At 39.8% G+C, this 12,930-nt stretch overlaps 1 protein-coding gene across 50 annotated transcripts in view; it reads right to left on the bottom strand.

The window, feature by feature from the left end:
- The window catches only part of TTLL5 (tubulin tyrosine ligase like 5), a 295,613-nt gene that overhangs the window by 136,828 nt on the left and 145,855 nt on the right, over positions 1–12,930 (bottom strand). The window lies entirely within an intron of this gene.

Here is a 12,930-nt window from a genome sequence, read left to right as displayed (position 1 = left end):
GATTAATGACAGGTGGCTATCATAATAGCAGTCAATATTTATTAGAACTCACTAGGTGCCAAGCTATGTGTAAATGAGTACGTCGCACACATCTCACTTAAATTGCCACAAGTCTGTTGGTAAGTACCATGATAATACTCATTTTACAAGAAGGAAACCGAGGCCTATGATTGCATTGAGGCCTAGAAATAAATGGCAGAACAAGAATTCAAACCATAGTTTTTCAACTGCCAAAGCCCATTTTCTTACTCACTACACTATACTGTGAATACTGAAAATCAAGCATTGTTTTTAATACTGAAAAAGGAGATCTAAATGGCTAACAATATTGTTAAATAAATTTTTCCCTAAGTAAGACAATATTACGTATGCATTAACATTTTTTGAAAAATAAAAAAAAAAAAAAAAAAAAGAAAAAGAAAAATAGGCCAGGCGCAGTGGCTCATGCCTGTAACCCCAACATTTTGGGAGGCTGAGGCGAGTGGATTACAAGGTTAGGAGACTGAGACCAGCCTGGCTAACGTGGTAAAACCACATGTCTACTAGAAATTAAAAAAAAAAAAAAAATTAGCCAGGCGTGGTGGCAGGCACCTGTAGTCCCAGCTACTCGGGAGGCTGAGGCAAGAGAATTGTTTGAACCTGGGAGGCAGAGGTTGCAGTGAGAAGAGATCACGCCACTGCACTCGAGCCTGGGTGACAGAGCGAGACTCGATCTTGAAAAAAAAAAAAAAAAAAGAAAAGAAAAATAATGATATAGGAACATACTAATATCTCAAGTAAAAAAAATCGTGGTAGCAAAAATCACAATATGCAACTGTATAGAGTAGATCCAAGTTTCTTTAAACACATACACACACAAACACAGTGAACAGACATTCCTGAAGACTAGAAATAAAAATCCAGACTATAAGTAGCATTTATTTCTGAATTACAACTTATTTTCTTCCTTATCCATATTCTCCAAATTTTCTAAACTGAGCATGTATTACCTTTTATAATAAAAAATTATTTTAAAGTTGTTATGGCAAATACAGATGTATTTAAAACCTAGGCAGTGGTAGTGGAATCAGAAAAGAAAGAATGGGGCCAGGTACGGTGGCTCACGCTTATAATCCCAACACTTTGGGAGGCTGAGGCAGGCGGATCACAAGGTCAGGAGATGGAGACCATCCTGGCTAACATGGTGAAACCCCGTATCTACTAAAAATACAAAAAAATTAGCTGGGTGTGGTGGCAGGCACCTGTAGTCCCAGCTACTCGGGAGGCTGAGGCAAGAGAATGGTGTGAACCCAGGAGGTGGAGCTTGCAGTGAGCCAAGATCTCACTACTGCACTCCAGCCTGGGCGACACAGCGAGACTCCATCTCAAAAAAAAAAAAAAAAAAAAAGAAAAGAAAAGAAAGAATGGTTGTGAGAAGCATTTCAAAGTAAGATATACCGGGACTGTTGAAGAGAGAGAAGATACAAAGCTGAAGGCAGGATTTTGAGCATGAGACACTAGAGAACAGTAGTGAAAGTCATCAGACTGGAGATGTAAATTCCAAGGCAAATGTTTTGCTATAAAATGTTCTAAGGGCCTAATAATTTTCAAACTACAAATGAGAGAATTATGTTTTTTTTCCTAAAAATTCTGAAAGAAAAAAGGTCATTTTTAGCAAGAGTATAGTGTTTCATTCCTAGTTATAGAATTCAATAAGTGAAAACAGCTCAGGACTGTGTCTTTACACCAAAGGACTAAAAATAATTTTCTTGGAAAGAAAGTTGTTTTCCATAGGTCAGGAGCAATTCCCAGTGTCTGTGGAGGCTGCACTCTCCAGTGTGAACCAGTCTTTGGAAGAAAGCCTCACCGGCCATACATGATTTATCATTTCTGTCCCCTACTGCTTCTACAAGGGGGAGAAGAAGGGCATATGCTAACTAAAAGGCAGGAAAGAGGCTGTGCGTGGTGGCTTACACCTGTAATCCCAGCACTTTGGGAGGCCAAGGCGGGTGGATCACGAGGTCAAGACATCGAGACCATCCTGGCCAACATGGTGAAATTCCATCTCTACTAAAAATACAAAAATTAGCTGGGCATGGTGGTGTGCGCCTGTAGTCCCAGCTACTCAGGAGACTGAGGCAGGAGAATTGCTTGAACCCAGCAGTCAGAGGCTGCAGTGAGCTGAGACAGCGCCACTGCACTCCAGCCTGGCGACAGAGCGAGACTCTTGTCTCAAAAAAAAAAAAAAAAAAGACAGGGAAGAAGGGAAGATATAGTAGCAAATTATGGTAGTAACTTCTCTGGCCACTAGTTTCTCTGAAATGCCTTGTCCTTCTTCCTATATCCTAGGGGCAATGTAGGTCAGGCCTTCAGACAATGAACCAGACTCCCTGTACTCCTGAACTCACTCCTGCTCCACACTGACTCCTCTGCTTTCCTGCCCTGATTTGACCATCAGACCTTTTATATTAGACATGATCTTGAAACTTACAGAAAAAGTACAGTGAGAAAGGTCTTTATGATAACTAACAGCTTCTCCAATTACTGCTTTAGTTGTGCCAAGAATTTAATAAAGGAAGCTTAATAATTTATAGGGGAATATCAATAAATAAACAATGTGCACACTTTACCATGTTTAGTATAAATGGTATCGTCTGGAGATTAGTGAATGGAAAGGAGAGGAGATAAAAGATTTAGTAAACCTATCCTTTGGCAAGACTGCCCTTAATTTAAACATCATCATATGCATCTTAACAGTTAACACTTATGGAACACTCACTATGTGCAATGACCTTGCATTATGGTTTTATTTATTTATTTTTTTTGAGACAGAGTCTCACTCTGTCACCCCGGTTGGAGTGCAGTGGCGAAATCTTGGCTCACTGCAACATCTACCTCCTGAGTTCAAGTGATTCTCCTGCCTCAGCCTCCCAAGTAGCTGGAATTACAGGCATCTGCCACCAGGCTAATTTTTGTATTTTTAGTAGAGACAGGATTTCACCATGTTGGCCAGGCTGGTAACCCCTGACCTCAAGTGGTCCACCTGCCTTGGCCTCCCAAAGTGCTGGGTGCTTGCATGATCTTGAAGTGCATTATCTCATTTAACCCTGAGCAATCCCTTTGTAACAGGTTCTACTGTTACTCATTTTACAAAAGGGGAAGCCAAAGTCAAAAGAGGGTAAACAACTAGACAATAGTCACACATCTGTAAGTGGCAGGGCCAAGACAGAACAGAGTGTTCGCCTTCCAGCACATGTGGTCTACTTTTCCCAAATAATATGGTTTAATGAGTCTTTACAGTAGTGGTGTCAGGCACTCTGGGTTTTATATTTCACTTAGTCCTTACCCATTATTCACAGAGGTAGATACTGTTCCATACCATTTCACAAGCGGAGAAACTAAGGCTCAGAGAGGTTATGATAAGTAATTTGCTCAAAGTCACATAAAAGTTGCAGAACTGGTACTCCAAGTTTTAAAAATCTTTTCTAGTTTGGAAACTAGTAGGAAAACAATCCTAGTTACCCTTAATTATTAGAGATTTTTAAAATATCATCAGATACAGACCTCAAGTTCTTAAAACAGTGATTATACAGAGATTGACAAAACTATACCAGCTTTTCCTTCTTTCCCTTTGATTTTACTTCCCACTTGTTATCTTTCATCAGAAGATATTAAAGAAGTAAAACAAAGAAAAAACATCCTCGGCCAGTTTTGTTTCTTGGCAGGTAAAAAGTGACTTGATCATGAAATTACTTTTGGATTATTGGAGGGTTACGTTTATTCACATAACAACCATTCCTGATGTGATGGATAAACCAAGAAGTGGCAGCCACTGTGATTCCGTTTTATGCAAAAGCAAAGTATCATTCTTAATTTGAGAAACAGCAAAAGTGACTGCTACTTAAATGAGAGACTATACAAGGAATGAGAAAACTTTAAAAGCTTCTCACCTTTCTCTCTAAAGGATTCCCGCTAAAAGAAAACAAAAAATCTGTTCCTACCAAATGATAATAACCTGCCCCTCTAGATTAAATATTCTATTCTTAGACTTGTGGATTTTTTGTCTAGAAGACACTCAGCACATATGCCAGAGCTAACACCCCCACATCCCTCACCCAGCAGTCTCTTCCTAGGACTCATATTGCTAACCCATAATGAAGCAACTCGGGGCTGACTTGAAGATGGTCTCAGAATCTTCTTTACACATTTCTCCAAGTAGCCATCACTGATCTATCGGAAAAACAAGTGAAATAAATCATTTTCTGTCTTCTAGAATGATCTGTGATAATGGAAATGTTCTGTAATGTGCACTGTTCAATACAGTAACCCCTAGCCACATGTGACTACTATGCATGTGAAATATGCCTGCTATGACTGAGGAACTGGATTTTAAGCTTTATATAATTTAAAAGTTAAAAGCCAGATGTAGCTAGTGGTTACCTTATTGCACAGCACAGCTCTAGACTCTCAATCAGATCTGGCTACATGTTATGTATACAGATTTACATCTGACTAAATTTTGCACCAAGCAAATTATCTCTAGATTAAATTAAGTAAGAAAACCTCTGGTCTTTCTTTTCAGCTTCCCACTTTTTTCCAGAATGGGAAGAAGGAGTCACTGAACAAAAATGAATCTAAGCATCAATTCTGGCTTTAGAACTGCCTTGCCCTGCCTAGAGAAGACCTAAGGGCAGGAAAAATCTCCCAGTATCGGATGAGACCTTAATAAACTCTACAAGCCAATTAGGGTTCATACCCGGAGGTTTCTTCCCTAACAGGACAGAAAGATGATGATTACAGACGTCACCAGGCTACATCCACTTCTCTATCCATCTACATTTCTCCAAATAACATAACAAAACCAGCTTTGATCAGATGAAGAGAAAGTGATAAAGAGCAGTTACAGGTGCCTGATATACAACGATGATCAACATTTCACTGCTAAATAATTTTTTAAAAGAACAGGCTTACAGTACATGAAGAGACAGCACCACTCACAAAATCAATCACTGGCTCACCATTTTTGTTAGTAGTACAGGTTAACTGTCCCTTAACAGAAATACTTGGGACCAAAAGTGTTTTGCATTTCAGATTTTTTTGTATTTTGGAATATTTGCATTATATCAATTGAGCATCCGAAATCTGAAAACCTGAAATATCATGTAGGTGGCTCAAAAAATTTCAAATTTTAGAGCAGCTTGGATTTTGGATTTTTAAATCAGGGACACTCAACCTATATTAGGATATTAAAGTGGAGGTCATAGCCATTGGGTCAGTTGGCTTCTCTGGGCTAATAACTAGTGTCTATGCTATTAAATCTAGGCTTGCCAACCTACGAATTCATGTTATTGGTCACAAAGGGGTCTGGAAAACGGACAGGAGATAGCTGAAAACCTACTGCATTTTTTTTTTTTTAATTGAAACCATGACTCAAAGAACATGCCCTACTAATAAAGGTAATCAACATCTTTAAGTGAAAAACACAAGTATATACACATAAGAAGCTTATAAGTCTGTGTTTGGACCTTTAAAATTTTCTACTATAATCAATTTTAATATGCTACTTTTTAGATCCACTACAGTAACAGTAATAATAACAACAAAACTATATTAATACTAATGATGGCTAAATTCAAAAAACAGTTTGGGCCAGGCACGGTGGCTCACACCTGTAATACCAGCACTTTGGGAGGCCAAAGCATGTGGATCGTTGGAGCCCAGGAGTTTGAGACCAGTCTGGGCAACATAGTGAAACCCCGTCTCCACTAAAAATATAAAAATTAGCTGAGTGTGGTGGTGCATGCTTCTAGTTCCAGCTACCAGGGAGGCTGAGGTGGGAAGGACTGCTTGAGCGCAGGAGGTTGAGAATGCAGTGAGCTGAGATCACACCACTGCACTCCAGCCTGGATAATAGAGCAAGACCCTGTCTCAAACACACACAAACACACACACACACACACGAGATCACACCACTGCACTCCAGCCTGGGTAATACAGCAAGACCCTGTCTCAAACACACACACACACACACACACACACACACACACACTGGATAATACAGCAAGACCCTGTCTCAAACACACACACACACACACACACACACACACACACACACACACACACACACACAGCTTGTTCCAGGCAACGCGCTAAGCATATTTTATGTATATTAACTTATTTAGTCTTCAAGACAGGTAGATGGGGAAACTGAGGTTGAGAGATAAAATAACTTGCTCAAGAACAAATAATTGTTATGTGTCAGCCCCTGGATTCAATTCCTGGTCTGCCTGATGAAAGTTCTCCCAATCTTGTTGTTTTAATCACTGTGTTATCTCACTGCCTTGTACCATTGAGCCTCATGACTTAGAATTCTGTCTCTGGACCAAGAGCACCTGCATTACTGGGAGCATATTAAAAATGCAGAATCTTGGCCCAGCCCCAGCCCCAGCCCCAGCCCCAGCTGCACTGAACCAAAATTTGCATTTTCAAGATCCACGGGAAACTTACTTGCATTGCAGAGTTTGAGAAGCACTTGTTACCAGGAATGGTAGCTAAGGAAAGGAGAGAACAGGCAAAAGGAACCATTCAATGCTTCCTCTCCTCCACAAAGCTCAGGGGTAGGGGATTTTCCAAAAAACAGCAGAAATGCCTTTGATGGGGTGAAGACAAGATACAAAACAACAAAAGGGAATGAGAAGGGAAAACAGTTTCATTAGCAACTTTAAGGTTTTACTATTTCTCAATGTTGTTCAGATGCTCAAACATTAAAATGAGTAATCATTAAATATGCCAAGAATGCAAAAGTGGACAAAACAGCTTAGGACAAACTTCAGAAAACCCCAAGATTACTTGCTATGCTTCCCTGAGAAATAGTGGTAAAAACAAAAAAACAAAAAGCAAGAAATTTAAGCCTAAAAACAGTCAACTTGTTCCACATGTCTCTGCCCCTGCCTCCCTCTAGCTGGCTGCTGCTAAGTGAGTAACTGCCTGTGGGAAATCTGGTCACAAGATCCTACCTCCACCTAAGCTTTGGGGCCTGCTTGGCAGATGTTTCACCCCTTGCTCTCCTCCTCCTCCTCCCCCTCCTGCTTTTCTTCTTCCTCTGCTCCCACTCTCCTGGACAGCTTATCCAGATGTTCCACTCCCATTCCCTGCCTCATGTCCATTGCCACGATGACCTCAGTGCGTTTTTCCTTTAGTACCAAATCACTGTTTATTTTAGAGCCAATCTTCCGAATAAGGCAGGTGAGCAAATATCTGAATGTGTGGGGTAGGGACACATTGCATGCATACCATCTAGACAGGTGTTTAAATTATAGCAGGAATAAATACAGGTGATGGATTGAAAAGGGGGTAGGAGAAACCCAGAGAAAGAGGCCAATTTCCGGTGGCTGGCCCGCCCAAGTGTTACTGCTTGTTACTGCTGTTTGTTAAAAGTCGTGCTGCTGCCAGCACTATAATTAAGTGCTTCTTATATATATATATAGAGAATATATATATATAGAATTATATATATATATTATATATATATAGTGCACTATAATTATGATGGAGCTTCCCTGTTGAATCTTAGAATATACCTACCATCCACCCAGATACATAACCTTTTGGTATATGAAGAGGGTTTGAAGACAAGCCTAGCTATTTCAATGCTGCATGCTCTCAAAAATGCTGCAGTCCCGAATGCTTAAGAGAAGTCCAAACCTCAAAGATAGTAAGTGCTGTATTGCCTATCACAGGCAAAGCCTTGAGGAAAGTGCTAACGCATGTGCAGATAAAAACGTGGCCCTTCCCTGCCCTCAAGCCATGTTGGAATTTATAATTACTAGGTCAGACAAGATTGTAAGACAAAAAGCAGTATTTAAGACCTCCAGAATGCAGTAAGTGCCATAAAAGAACAGCTAAAGAAACTAAAAAAATGGCATCTGGGCGGGGCCTAAAATAATAGGTAGGAGGAAAGAAAAATCGTCAGACAAGCAGGGAGAACATCTGAGAAACAGAAAGTAGTCTAATTCAGCAAAAGCATCGCATGATAGAAGATAGGGACAGACAGATAAACAGCTTGGGGAGGCCCTTGAATGTCAGACTAATGATTCTGTCCTTGATCTAGTAGACAACAGTAAGCCTGCTCACAGGTTCTGACAGAGCCATGCTACATGAGAACCTTGGTTGCAGACCCTTCTACTCCCAAACACACACACACACACACACACACAGACTCTCTCTCTCTCTCATTCTCTCTCTTTCCCCACCCCCTCTATTTCTCCCTCCCACTCCCTACCTCCAGTTAGCAGCTAGTTTCACCAGTTGAGTAGAAAAGTGGTTAATGTCTCTGCAAGGCTATCAAGGAAATTAGGAGTCCTAAATCACCTCTTTTTGCCTGGGCCACAAGGGAGGGATTGCTTTAGAATTCAGGGAAATAAAATGATCAGTGACTAGAGTTGAGAGATGTGTTACTCTTGCTGTGCCCTGAATAATTTTAGAGATGATTTTTGCTTGATCTTAAATGGATGAAATAACAGCTTTGACATACAGATGTTGTGCCTTGTGCACACAATGTGTATATTTGTTTCTTCATGCCACTTAAACTGCAAAGGCCTAAAAAACCATTTGCAATGGACTCAAACTAATCTCAGGTTCACTAAGGATGTCTGCAAATTTCATGCATCTTATTTATCGAAATGGAGAAGAAAATTAAGCATTAAAGATTTAGGGTCAGGCACAGTGGCTTATGTGTGTAATCCCAGTGCTTTGAGGGGCTGAGGCGGGAGGGTCACTTGAGGCCAAAAATTCAAGACCAACCTGGGTAACATAAGAGACCCCATCTCTACAAAATATAATTTAAAAAATTAGGCATGGTGGTGCATGCCTGTAGTCCTAGCTACTTGGGAGGCTGAGGCAGGAGGATCACTTGAGCCTGGGAATTCAAGGTTGCAGTGAGCCATAATCACACCACTGTACTCCAGCCTGTGTGGCACTCCAGCCTGGGTGACAGAGCAAGATCCTGTCTCAAAAAGAAAAACAGAGAGAGAGAGAGAGAGAAGATGATTTAGTTAATAAGAGCTTAACACAGGGAGTAACTGGTAGCAAAGCATTCCCAATGCAGTTTATAATCTTGCCATAGCTCAATTTCCTCATTATAGCAGGTCCAGAAAAATTTTAGATAATTCTTGTCTGAGAAGGTCTAGGAATGGTGTTTCCTAAGATTATTTCACTAATTCAAACATATTTATCAGGCACCTACTCTGGGCTTGGCATTCTTTTGAGCATTGAGGATAAAACAAGGACAAAAAACAGTCAAGTAGCACAGTCATTATGGAAAACAGTATAGAGGTTCCTCAAAAAGCTAAAAATACAACAACCATATGACCTAGCAATCCCACTGCTGGGTATCAACCTAAGTGTCCATCAACAGATGAATGGATTAAAAAAAAGTGACATATATACATAGAGGAATATAGTTCAGCCATAAAAAGAATGAAATCCTGTCATTTGCAGAACATGGATGGAACTGGAGGTCATTATGTTAAATGTAATAAGTGAAGAACAGAAACACAAAAATTGCATGTTCTCACTCATATGTGGGAACTAAAAAGAGTGGATTTCATGGAGATAGAGAATAGAATGATGGTTACCAGAGCTGAGAAGGGAAAAAGGAAGGGGAAGGAAAAGAGATATTGATTCATGAGTACAAAAATACAGTTAGATAAAATGAATAAGTTCTAGTATTCGAAAGTACAGTAGGAAAATTGCAGTTAACAATTTATTGTATATCTCAAAATAGTCACAAGGGAAGACTTGTTAATGTTCCCAACACAAAGAAAAGATAAATCTTTGAAGCAATGGATATCCCAATTACTCTGACTTGATCATAACATATTGTATAGATGTATCTAAACATCATATGTACCCCCCAAAATATGTAACACTGTGATATATGAATAACCCCCAAATCCTTGCCTTCATGGAGATTACAGCCTAATGTGGGGCTATCACTGAAATGTATAAAGAATGTATAAAACAAAGATACTCACAGATTTGGAGTTTCAGCCAAATGATTGATATTAATGGTTATGTACTACCTACACACTTTCAGGGGATCTTAACTTAGAGACCATAAGTCCATGGGGCATCAAGACAGAGCCTGATTGAGGGTGAAGGTATTTGAACCCTTTGAAATTAACGCAAATTTATAAGTTTGAGTGTATATTTTTTCAGGAGGAGGAATAAAGCTTTAATTAGATTCTCCAAGAGACTTCTGAATCCAAAAAGGTTAAGAATCACTTCAACTGATAAAAGGATAAATTTGTCTAAATGTGCATTCATATTATCCTCAAAACTACCTCAATGTCATCTGAAAATAATGTTCTCTGTGGTGTTCATATATAAAGAATATATATATATATATATATATATATTCCTTATATATATCCTGATATGTATAGCTATATCAAAATCTCACTGGATCAGCTGGGCATGGTGGCACACACCTATAATCCAGCACTTTGGGAGGCCAAGACAGGAGGATCACTTGAGCCCAGGAGTTCAAGACCAGTCTGGGCAACATAGAGAGACCTCATCTCTATATAAAAATTTTTAAAAATAAGAAAAAAAGAATATGACTGGATCAATTGAACATGCCATAGCTTTGATTCCTGCAGCCATGGGGCTCTGAATGATCTGGAACAGGAAAATGCTGTGACTAGTCGCTCCTGACCTGTTTTCATCTGTTTTGCTAGAGCAAAAGGTAATCCTTGAATAGGAAATATCAGTGGACCAAGATCTGTTTCACTCAAGGTGAAAGAAGAGGAAAACCAAAAGTGCCAGATCTGCACCAATTACAAGATTTTCACCAATGGAGAAATATTAGAGAATATATTCAATCAGAAAAATGAAAAGATCTTAAACAGTTACATTTTGAACAGTCCTCCAAAAGCACTTCACGAGCATTTATTAAATCACTAGCCACAATTCAATTCCTTCTTCGATTCCTGGATGCTGATAAAATAAACCTCAAGAAATTCACACTCCTATCACCAGGACAGAAGGGTTAAATGTTAATTATATTTTAAAGGGGGTCAGGAAAAGCAGGAAATCTCTGCAGTTCCAATACCTCAGCACTAAATTCTCTTGGCTTATCTTCTCTTTCTGTTGAGCTTCACCATTTTCATAATATACGTATGTATATATAGACATTTAGTGTTCCAAAATCCAGACAGAGTTCCAGATCAAGATTTGCCAGACATTCCTGGGAAACCTGACAAAATGGGCAAATCTCTTCGTAGGGTTTCCAATTTATACATGTAGATTTTGTGTGTTGACAGGGGAGTTGCTGCTGCCATCATAAGTAGATCTATTCTTATTGCATCTCTAGTGATTAACAAGGCTGAGTTTTGTTTGGTCGAAGAATCAGTTGACTATACTATAAAATAATCTGATGAGGAGTTTGCCCAACAAATAACTGATAATTCTCAACAGAGCCACATGTTTTGCAAGCTGCTTCAAGAACTAGAGAAGCGTTTCAAATCAAGAAAACAGAAAGTTCAACTCCTTGTTTCTCTGAGCAGGCACAAGTATAGGCTTGGCTACAACTCTGTAGCAACATCATGGAACAACATGCTCACAGGGTGAAGTTCGGTCACTTTCGTCTAATGAGAGGTTTGAGTCCTTATTCACACCGAAAGAGGCAGAAAAACACTGAGGTAAAGAGCACAGAGTCAGATAGAGCTGAGTTTGAGTCTTAGCACAGTAACTTGCCATCTGTGTGACATTAGCAGAGTCACTTATCCTACCAGCTTCTATTTCTTCATCTTAATCTGCAAAAAGTAAGTACCTACACTTCATTAGGGTTAAAGAGATAATGCATATAAAGTCCTTGGCACAGTGCCTAGTACAAAGTAAGCATCTGATTAATGTCAACTGCTTAATTATGAAGAGCAGGTATGGTGTTATCAATGAAAAAATTTTGACACAGGGTCTTACTTTGTAGCCGAGGTTGGAGTGCAGTGGTGCAGTTATGGCGCACTGCAGCTCTTGGGCTCAATCGATCCTCCCACCTCAGCCTCCAGAGTAGCTGGGACTACAGGCACGTGCCACCGCACCTGGCTAATTTTTGTCTTTTTTGTGGAGCTGGGGTTTTGCCATGTTCCCCAGACTGGCCTAGAACTCCCGAGCTCAAGTGATCCACCCACTTTGGCCTCCCAAAGTGCTGGGATTATAGGACTGAGCCACTGCACCTAGCCATCAATCGTTTTTAAAGAAAATATAAAAACCTACAAAATGTAATAAAGAAATTCTTTTCAATTTAGCAAGCATGTGATGGCTGCCAAGTGAAAGGCCTTGCGCTAGGTGATGAGTTAGAAAGAACTGCATCATGTAGTTTAGTGCAAAACAGGAAAGAAAAGATGCAAAATAATTATAATAGATCTGTTATAAAAAGTAATGAAGGACTGAAGGAGCACACAGAATAGAAAGATGACTTCTGGCTAAGGCAGCAGAGGGTTCTTCATTTACTTATTTATTCAAAAAATACGTATTGAGTGCATACTATTAATACCTAGCAGGCTGGGAAAAAACTGGTGAAAAAAATGGACATGATCCAATTCTCAATGAATTACCTTGTAGTCCAGTCAAATCAGCACATTTTTTGAGTACTACCAATGAGTCAGGTTCTGAGGCAGCAAAGGACACTGCCCTCAAGGAGTTCACTGTCTGTTAAAAGAGACAGCTATCTTGACATATCTAGTGTGGTGAGTGAAAGAGTGTGCATATGAGTGAAGTGGCATCTACACTGAGCCTGGACAGACGCTCAGATTAGACATGGCAACTGGGGAACATTTTCCATGAGGCGATAGCATAAGGCATGGAGACTAACAGAAATTCTAGTTGAGCCCCACAAAAACATGTGTGATAGGAGGGAGACAGGCTGGAAAAGTAGCCTGGAGCCAGATT

This window comes from Pongo pygmaeus, chromosome 15 (assembly GCF_028885625.2).
Source record: "Pongo pygmaeus isolate AG05252 chromosome 15, NHGRI_mPonPyg2-v2.0_pri, whole genome shotgun sequence".
In the NCBI taxonomy this organism is placed as follows: Eukaryota; Metazoa; Chordata; class Mammalia; order Primates; family Hominidae; genus Pongo; species Pongo pygmaeus.
The sequence above is the reverse complement of the archived record's forward strand: the minus strand, read 5'-3'. Positions and strand labels throughout refer to the sequence as shown.